This window comes from Lycium barbarum, chromosome 3, assembly GCF_019175385.1.
Source record: "Lycium barbarum isolate Lr01 chromosome 3, ASM1917538v2, whole genome shotgun sequence".
Lineage (NCBI taxonomy): Eukaryota > Viridiplantae > Streptophyta > Magnoliopsida > Solanales > Solanaceae > Lycium > Lycium barbarum.
The window spans coordinates 139094707-139104306 of NC_083339.1; the positions used below are offsets into that span (position 1 = coordinate 139094707).

At 36.9% G+C, this 9600-nt stretch overlaps 1 long non-coding RNA gene across 1 annotated transcript; it reads left to right on the plus strand.

The window, feature by feature from the left end:
- Positions 1-585: 585 nt before the first annotated feature.
- On the plus strand, positions 586-7010 carry LOC132634289 (uncharacterized). The gene is made up of 3 exons (XR_009580107.1): positions 586-731; positions 6226-6377; positions 6703-7010. It is a non-coding gene; the product is annotated as an uncharacterized LOC132634289 (long non-coding RNA).
- Positions 7011-9600: the final 2590 nt, after the last annotated feature.

Consider the following 9600-nt stretch of genomic DNA (forward strand, 5'->3'; position numbering starts at 1 on the left):
TTTACAAATTTACAAGAACGGGTTTATGTTAATAGATAATGATTTCTAAAATCTCATTGAAAGTCTCTCAACCAAATCAATGAATTTCACTCTTAAGATTTTTCAAGCCTTAGAGTGTGATGTTAAACAAAATCAATTCAACCTTAAGTTAACTATCCTATCTCTAGCTCAAGTTATTAGATGGATTTAATGACCCAAGTCCTTGCTATCTAACTCGTTTCCTAACTTTCACTTTCTTTCTCAAGCAAAGTAAAAGTACTTAGGCACAAGTAATGTTTTCAACCATTAAGAGACATTAAAGTATGGAGAGTTGATAGAAAAACATTAACCCACTTCATTAGAAATAAAAAATTGTTCAATACATAAGCAAAACAAGAGATTTAATTCAACACTTGATAATGGATATTCTCATAAACAAGATGCAAGTAAGAGAATAAAATATAACACACTTAAATATTCAATACATAACAAGGAATTTTTTTATTTTTATTTTTTTTAAATTAAAGGCCACTAGGCTTTGTACCACCTAGGGCTATTTTATTAATATTGTCTAAAGCAATAAACGTCATCGTCTCAGTAGTCAACATAAAACAACAAAATGAAATGTAAATAGTTTGAGCTGAAGAGAATTAGGAAACTGGGGATAAACACGGTGGTGGTAGTCGTGCACCGGAATCTCTTCCATATCCATCTTCTCAACTGATTTGAACTTTGATTTTCTCTGTACTCTGGTTTGTTGCTTGATCTCTGCTTTGGTTTCCTGCATTTCCACCTTCATTTTTGCGGTTCTAGTTCTACCAAAGTTGATTGAAAGTTTTGTCGCTTCGCTGTTGTTTGTGATCTGGATCTTTGTGTTCCTCTACTGACTTTTATATGGATTGTAAGAGCGGGATTTGTATATATAGATTTTGTGCCCGATGTCAGTTTTGAGTATGGCTTCCATATCATTGTGGATTTGCTACTATGTGCGTCTTTTTTGGCTTGTTGTTCTCCATATTTGAGTGTTAAGGTTCTCCAATTGTGTTTATTTGCCTGCTGTGAGTAATTTGCCTCTTCATTAGTGTAATAACTGTTTAAACCTTGTATTATTGTATACACTATGCGTAGGAAACCTGCACATGAAACAAACATGTTAAAGTAAAAAAAAAAACAAATATCTCCATTCTCTCCTTCCACAGAATTTGAGAATGTTGATACTTAGTAACCCTTCTCCTTGTTCTCTCCTTCTGTTCCTTTTTATGTTGCATATAATCCATCATCTTTTACAATTCCTGATTCTCAAATAAGGTACCTTGCTTTTATCACTGTTAATAAGCTTCCTACCCCATACTTCCATCTCCTGAAAGCTATTAGCAGTGAAATCTCCCATGTCCAGAGCTAAATTTGCAAGAAAATCTGCAAGTTTATTCCCCTCTCTATACACATGAGAAATCAGAATTGTTCTTTGATTCATAATCCTCCAAATCTCCTCTACTCTGTTGATGATTTGCCAAGGGCTATGCCACCTCTTCTCCATTACATTTTTCATTAACATAGAGTCAGTTTCCAGAATTATATGAGGAATATGTTTTCTCTCCATGTATCTCAAAGCCTGTACAATGGATTCTGCTTCAGCCTCAGTATTAGTATAATTACCCTCTTTCATTTCCTGAGATTAAGCAAAAATCAGATCTCCATCTTCATTTCTCAGACAAAAACTCCATGAACTTCTACCAGGATTTCCCCTTGATGCTCCATCAGTGTTGCATTTTAGCCATCCTATATCTGGGGGTCTCCAACCTACCTGAATTATCTTCATTTTAGGAGAACAGGCAGGCAGTGCTTTCAGTACATCCACCCAGCTATATGGAGCATACTTGAATTTTTTTCTTCTTGCCTTCATGAATAGAATAAGAGAATGCAGAATCTTATATTTTAGACTATTCACTGCCAACTTGCCACCATGCAGTAGAGTGTTTCTCCTTTTCCAAAGTTCCCAAACAATAACAATTGGCACAGCTTGGTATATCATCTCAATATGGTTGTTGACTAAAGCTTCCCACCAAGATGTGATAACCTGAGTCAACTGTAAACCTGCTATATTAATTCCAGCAGGTCCACAAAAGTACTGCAAATTTCTTGTGCCACTGCAGACCCTAGGAAAACATGTGAAATAGTTTCCTCTTGAGGTGTTAGACAACAACTACATCTAGATGCAATTTGAAAACCCCACTTTTTTAAGGTGTCATCTAGAGGTAATTTGGATTGCCATAGTTTCCAAACAAAGAAACATATCTTGATAGGCAGTTTTTTAACCCATATGTTGTCATATAACTTACTAGATTCTTTCTTCTGTCTGAGTAATTGAAATGCAGAACTTACAGAAAAAATACCTCTAGAGTCAAGTTTCCAGTATGCCTTATCAAGCTCTTCTCCACCTGTAGGTGGTTTCACATGTTGAACAATTTGATTAGCCATTTCTACACGAAGAATCCCTCTTAGTGTCTCCTCATTCCATCTTCCCCCCTCTTGAACTTCTTTAACCAGTACAATTGTAAAATCACATTGGAAATTTATAGGTACTCTATGATATAAAGCTCCCATTCCAGACCAGTTGTCTATCCAGAAATGAGAATTTCCTTGATTAAGCTTCCACCAAATTTCCTGATCAATATCATCTCTAACCTGTAGCATTTTTTTCCACACATAGGTGCCTCCTTTCCATTCTGCTAAAATAACATTGACTTTTTTCAGATACTGATTGCACATGTAAGTCCTCCACAATGATTGCTTTGTTCTAAAATTCCACCATAGCTTGGCAAATAAGGCCCTGGACATATCTTGCATACATCTGAAACCCATTCCTCCCTCTTCGTTTGGATAACAAAGAGTGGTCCAAGTGGACCAGTGTTTACTTGAGTTCCTCACTGAATTACTCCAGAAAAACTTCGCCAGTAACCTGTGAATCTGAGCAAACACTCCTGAAGGAGGATCACAAGCTGAGAGTAAATGGATGGGCATGCTCTGAAGGACATGCTTAATGAGAGTAGTCCTTCCCCCTATGGAAAGGAGTTTTCCTGTCCATAAGCTTAGCCTTTTCTGGATCTTATCAATGATCTCCTTAAAATGACAAATCCTCTTTCTTCCATAGTAGATTGGTACTCCTAAATAAGTAAAAGGGAACTCTTTTCTGGGGATATTTGTTTCCTCGATCACACCATTGACCACTGTTTGAGATACAGAGTGATGTAAATACACAGCACTCTTTTCTTTATTGATTTTTTGGCCACTAATCTTCTCATACTCCGTCAAAGTTTCCATCACCATCTTCAAAGAATCATGCTGTGCAAATGTGAAAATGATGGTGTCATCTGCATAAGCAAGATGATTGATATATGGACTCCATTTAGGCATACCATATCCCACATACCCTGCTTTGTAATGTAACCCATTCAGTGCCCTTGTCATGCATTCTGCAGCTAAAATGAATAACGTAGGTGATAAAGGATCACCTTGCTTTACACCTCTAGAAGATTTGAAGAAACCCTGAGCTTGCCCATTTATCAAGATTGAATACCAGTTATTGGAAATAATTCTATACACCATGTCAATTAACCTCTCTTCAAAACCCATTTGTTTAAGCACCTTTGTTAAGAAAAGCCAAGATACCCTATCATACGCCTTTGCCATATCAAGTTTGATAACTGTATTGGCAGGTTTACCTCTTATTTTGATATCATATACTATTTCTTGCACCAGTAAGATATTTTCCACAATACTTCTGCCTTTGACAAAACCAGTCTGCTAAGGAGAAATTATAGTTGGTAATAATTTCACCAGTCTATTATGAATAATTCTAGAAAACACTTTGCTGATGAAATTACTCAAACTAATAGGCCTCAGATCTGAACAAGTAACCACCTTCTTCTTCTTAGGCAATAGTACCAAATTAGTGCAAGTAATGTACCTTGGGAGTTCATGTCCACAAAAGAAAGCATGCACCATGGTGATGACATTATTAGAAATAATATCCCATGTTGCTTGAAAAAATTTCCCAGTATATCCATCAGGACCACCTGCACTGTTAGCATTCAACCCAAACACTGCCTCTTTGATTTCATTTTCTTCAGGAAACTCATTAATAACATTATTTTGTTCTGTTGAGATAAGTTTTGGAATTTTATCTAACAGACCAAAATCAGTAGCCTCTGTTTCTGCAGTGAACTGTTCCTGAAAGAAATTAATAGCTTCCACCACAATATCTTCTTCTCTTTCAAGCCACACTCCATTCTGGTTCTGAATTCTGTTTATTTGCAACTTTTTTCTTTTCCCTTGCACATGAGCATGGAAAAATTTTGTATTTCTATCTCCATCCATGAACCATTGCATTCCGGATTTTTGTTTCCAGAACTTCTCCTCTACTGTATAGAACTTAATCAACTCTGCTTGCACCTTTTGTAGTCTTTCTCTATTGGCCCCAGAAGGATTCTCCTCAAATTCCTGCTCATGAACTTTTACTATCTCTTCTAGAGTATCAATCTGCCTGAAGATATTACCATAAGTATCTCTGCTCCATTTAGACAATACCTTACTTAATTTCTTCAGTTTACTATGAAAAATATAAAAAGGATCTGATCCATGAAACCCTGACCAATTTTCCTTCACCACATCAAGGAAGGTAGGATGTTCAATCCAAAAATTCAAGAATCTGAATGATTTCTTGATTACCCTACTATCCTCCTTGCAAGTAATCAGCAATGGTGAATGATCTGATCCTTGCTTGATAATATGCTCAACCTCAATGTTAGGGTATAAATCCTGTAGCCCTTGATTAGCTAAACATCTATCTAGCCTTTTGAAAATGCACTGCTCATCTGACCTTCCATTCCACCAAGTGTACATGCTCCCTTTGAACCCCAAGTCTGTAAGTTGACAAATGTTGATACATTGATTTAAGTCTTCTATTTCCACAAAAGGTACTTCTAGGCCTCCAAATTTCTCTATCTCATCCACAATGACATTAAAATCACCTCCCACTAGCCATGGTGAATCTATAGTGTTTGAAATATGAAGAAGATCATTCCACAAAGTCACTCTAGTTGCTCTATCAGTACTAGCATATACCATAGAAATGACCATTTCCTGCCCTCCAATTAATCTTGTCAACTTCAATGACAATAATTGTTCAGTATCCATTTGGGTCTCCACCTGAAACTCATCATCTATAAATATCCAAATTTTTCCATTCCGATTATGCCATGAGGTTGCCATTCCCACCCATAATTTTTACATCTCAATGTGTCTTTGATGTTGAAAAGGTTCCATTAAAGCAATAAAATTAAATTTTTTCTGTCTGTGTAACATCACCACCCTCTCAAAGGCTTGTTGAGTATTAACAGACCTAATGTTCCAAATTAATGCACTATTCATTGGGAAACTTTGGATTTTGAAGTTGTTTTCCTTGTTTGTACACCTGCTGTCACTGCTGGAGGTGCACTTTTTTCTCTGACTGCCTTCTTGGCATTTTGCTTTTTTTGATTTTCGCCATGTCTTGGTGATATGTCCCCTTTAACCATAGCCTTTTGCATACTTTGTGCTATGTTCTGCTCATCCAGTTCTTCATCATTACTAATGTCAATTTCTCCGTCTTCAACTTGTTCCTTTTGTTGCTGGACACTCTGCTCAAAATTCTTAGCTGTTAACTGAGAGTTTTGCTTTTGAATTTCTTCCACATTATCCCTAGCATCAACCTTATTGACTTCAACATTTATATTTCTGATTTCCCCGATAGCTTCTTCAATTTGTTCCCCTTGTTGTTTCTTCTCCACATGTTGGACCAAAGTGATCCCTTTCTCCACTTCTGATGATGATTGAGTGTCATCAGGTTCTTTTAAAGGTGATAAAACACCTTCCTCTTCGGTTGTCCCATACAAACTATCATCGGGTGGTTTATCTGGCACCTTATTCAGATCCACATGTTGCATTATTTCAGCATTCACCTGTTCTTTCTCAACTACTTCCGAATTGTTGATCACTTCCTCAACCTTTTTACTTATCACCTCATTATTTAGCTGATCTTCTTCCCCACGAATGTGATTACTGTTTTTTCCATTTTTTCTTTGCTTTCCTCTGGTTTTGACGCCTCTGTCTGATTGTTGGGACTGATGTGGCTTTGTTGTGTTTGATCATTTTTGTCGACTTCTCTCTCTGATTTGCTGCCTTCGTCTGTGTTATCCTTGTTTGCAGATTTTTTAGAGGAACTACACTCCACTACTGTTTGATCCTTGCTCGGCTCTCCCTGTGATTTACCAGCAGATGATTCCACCCCAGGTTTGGTTGAAATGTGTTGCTGCCCTTGTTCTTTAGTTACCTCCAGAGAATTTTCCTCATCAACCTTTGTAAGTGCCTCAAAAGAATTTCCTTTGCTCACCTCCTTTCCTGCTGTATTTTGCTGGCTCTTTTCCTATGTGTTATCCCTTGCTTCCTTTCCTTTTTGCCCCTCTTCCATGTTGTTATTTTTTTTCTTTTTATGAGTCACTGCATTCCACTCCATTTTGTTGTTATTCCCATAATTTCTCCCATAGTAGTTGTATGCTCCATTCACCTATGCTGCCACTGGTTTGGCAGGTTGAGAATTATTATTTTCATAGTTTTTTCCATTTTGTTTATCTTCATTTTAATCTTTACCAACCTCATTAACCTATTTCTGCTTTGATGTTTCAGGCTCTTTATGATGTTCCAGCTTTGTTTCCTCCTTCTTTGGCCTATATTCCGGATGTACTACCCAACAGCCTTGTATATCATGACCTTGTAGTTTACAGTGGTTGCAATATTTGGGCAAATAGTCATATTGGATCCTTTGCCATTTTGCTTGTATTTCTCCATTCTCCTCGTCGACGCAACTAATATGGATTCTCTTTGGCAATTCTTTTAGAAGATTTACTTCCACCTTCACACGTGCACAACTTGGTCTTGTCTGATTAGTAGTTGATTTATCGATCACCAATGGTGTACCTACTGCTTGTGCCATAGAGAACATTGATTCTTTATCAAAAAGGTTTGTGGGTAGTCCAGGGAATAAAATCCATGCGACTGCTATCGTTGTTTCCTCCTCCGGGTTGAACCATGGATTCCATATTAAAAATCTTACAGGGTATATCCTCCCCCTATAATGCAATTCAGATGCGCTGGATGTTAGGAATGCATAATCTTCAAGCAAAGAAAGTCTTATAAGAAGGTGTTGTTCCTCTAGATAACCAATTTCACAACGCCCTTTAATCCCTAATTGAATTGGCATAAACTTTCTCAATTCATGTAAATCTGGCCTGCCATGAGAGAATTTCGCAATAACAGCATATTTTAAATTTTGGCGTCGCGACAATTCCAAAAATTCCTTCCTCGTCCATGCAATCGTTGGTTCTCCATGCAAATATGTTATGGGTTTAAGGTTTAAGGTTTCCTCTGTTGTAGTTGGTTGTAAGGCTGACCTATAATTTAGTTGAGGTGCAGTGTTGTTTGTGGTGTTGGTTGATGGCACACCAGCCACCGGAGGGGGCTGGCCGCCGGCCGCCGTGGCCATACGAGATTGAAATGGTTATTTTAGAAGAGAGAGGAGGAGTGCCCAGAGGCTATAAGTAAACAAAAGGTAAATACTTCTTTGAGCCAAAATATCAAACATGTGGTGGGTTGTTACTTGTGCTTGAAGCTGGGAAATTGATGAGATCGATCCTGAAGTTTTGGATTCCTATTCGATCGTTGATGATGCTGTTGAAAATGATATCTCCTTGTTTTTGTGTTCGGTGATGTGTTTGTACCAGTTTCCCACATAACAAGGAATTGAAGAAAGGGTTAAGAGTTTTATCATTCAAGAGCTCCAATCTTCTCCACCAATGGTGTGGTTGATGATGAACCCTAGCTCCAAGCTTGAAATGTGGCCAAAGATATAGATATTTTGCCCAAGTCTTGCTTTTATAGTTGCCCAATTTTCTCACATCAAAATATGACCAAAACAGCCCCATAAGTTTGGGAGTTGCAGCTCTTTCCCGTTTTTGCAAAATTGGACAGTTTTGCACAGTTTTTGCAAAATTGTCCAGTTTTTGCCCTTTTTTCAATTTGGCCTCTTTTGACTTGTTTTTGACTTGGTTTGATCCCAATTCCCTTTATAACTCAATGTACCTGAGAGAATAGTAATGCACACCATAAATAGCCTCATATTATCAATAAAGGATATACAAAAACTAAGGTAAAGAGACTAGAATAAGTGGTGAAATGACCACTTATCAACACCCCCAACTTAAAGTCTTTCCTCGTCCTTAAGCAAATCAAAACCAAAAACTCAATGAGGACCTATCAATTCAAGTTCAAGTAGTATCACTATCATTTCAAATCACATTCATCAATTAAGCACAAAACTCATGACTTTGGTTGGTACAAATAATTAGGCTACAAGCATGTGAATCTTTAACCAAATAACTCCCTCATTTTCAAATACAAATTCAAGAATGCAATGGAGTTTCAAAACAATCAAGTAACAACAACCAAGCCTCAAGAAGTGACTCAAAACCACTAGATTACTAGATATGCTGAATTGACTCAACTTGGAATTTTTTCAACATCACCAATCTATCGTAATCCATATGCCCTCACGAGAAAGAAAGTCCCAAAATCACTATATTCACAACAACAACAACACGAGGGACATATACACAAAGTCACTCACACTCAACAAAGAAATTCTAGTCCTAACAAATATCACACCAAAAGATTGCCCTTATTTTCAATCATGACTAACTCAAGAACATTCGATTAGAGATCACATAGGGACTTTTTAAGCTTGTAATGTCGGCTTAGGGAAGGGCAGTATAAATATTTGGATAGAAGTGACTACACCCTCCTAGAACACTACACAGTACCTTATGTCCACTTTCCTCTTCATTTCAAAACATCATTTCTTCCTTTGCATACTATTTTCCCCAATTATTCCAACTCTTTTTGTGCAACAATTTTCTTGATTTCTAATGTTTTTGTTCCTTTCGAATTCTTTTTTCACAAGGATACATTTTTTTTTGCACAAAAAGTTTGCCTTTTTTTTTTTGTATTTTTCAAATTTTCTTCATTTCTTTTGACTTTTTCATAACACCAATTTTCACCTCTTCTCAAGCAACACTAACACCTCAACTTAGGCTTTTGGCCTCAAATTCACAATTTAATGTTCAAGGAGGGAAAGGTTCAAAAGAGAGAATTTCATCAAGAAGGGTAAAGGCTTGTAATGTGACAATCAAAGAAAAGGTCATAGGCTCAAATGGGGTTGCTAGTGATATTATTTATGCAATGATAGGCTATAAAGGCTAAAGAGGCTTTTTAAAAAATCATAAAGATAGCCCATGGTCATCTCTCCAACCAACATAATCAAAACTAGCATTGAAAGACTAACCAGGCAAGTTCTAGATGATAAAACTAAGTACAAGAATTATTCAACAAACACTCACCACACAAGGCATATGAACCAGTCAAGATGGATCAATTTCATTTCCTAAGCAAAAACAATTAGAGCAATATCTCATAATCCAAAGTAAACCCATCTAGTAGGTAAAGAGTCACAAAATGAGACAAAAAGTTGTT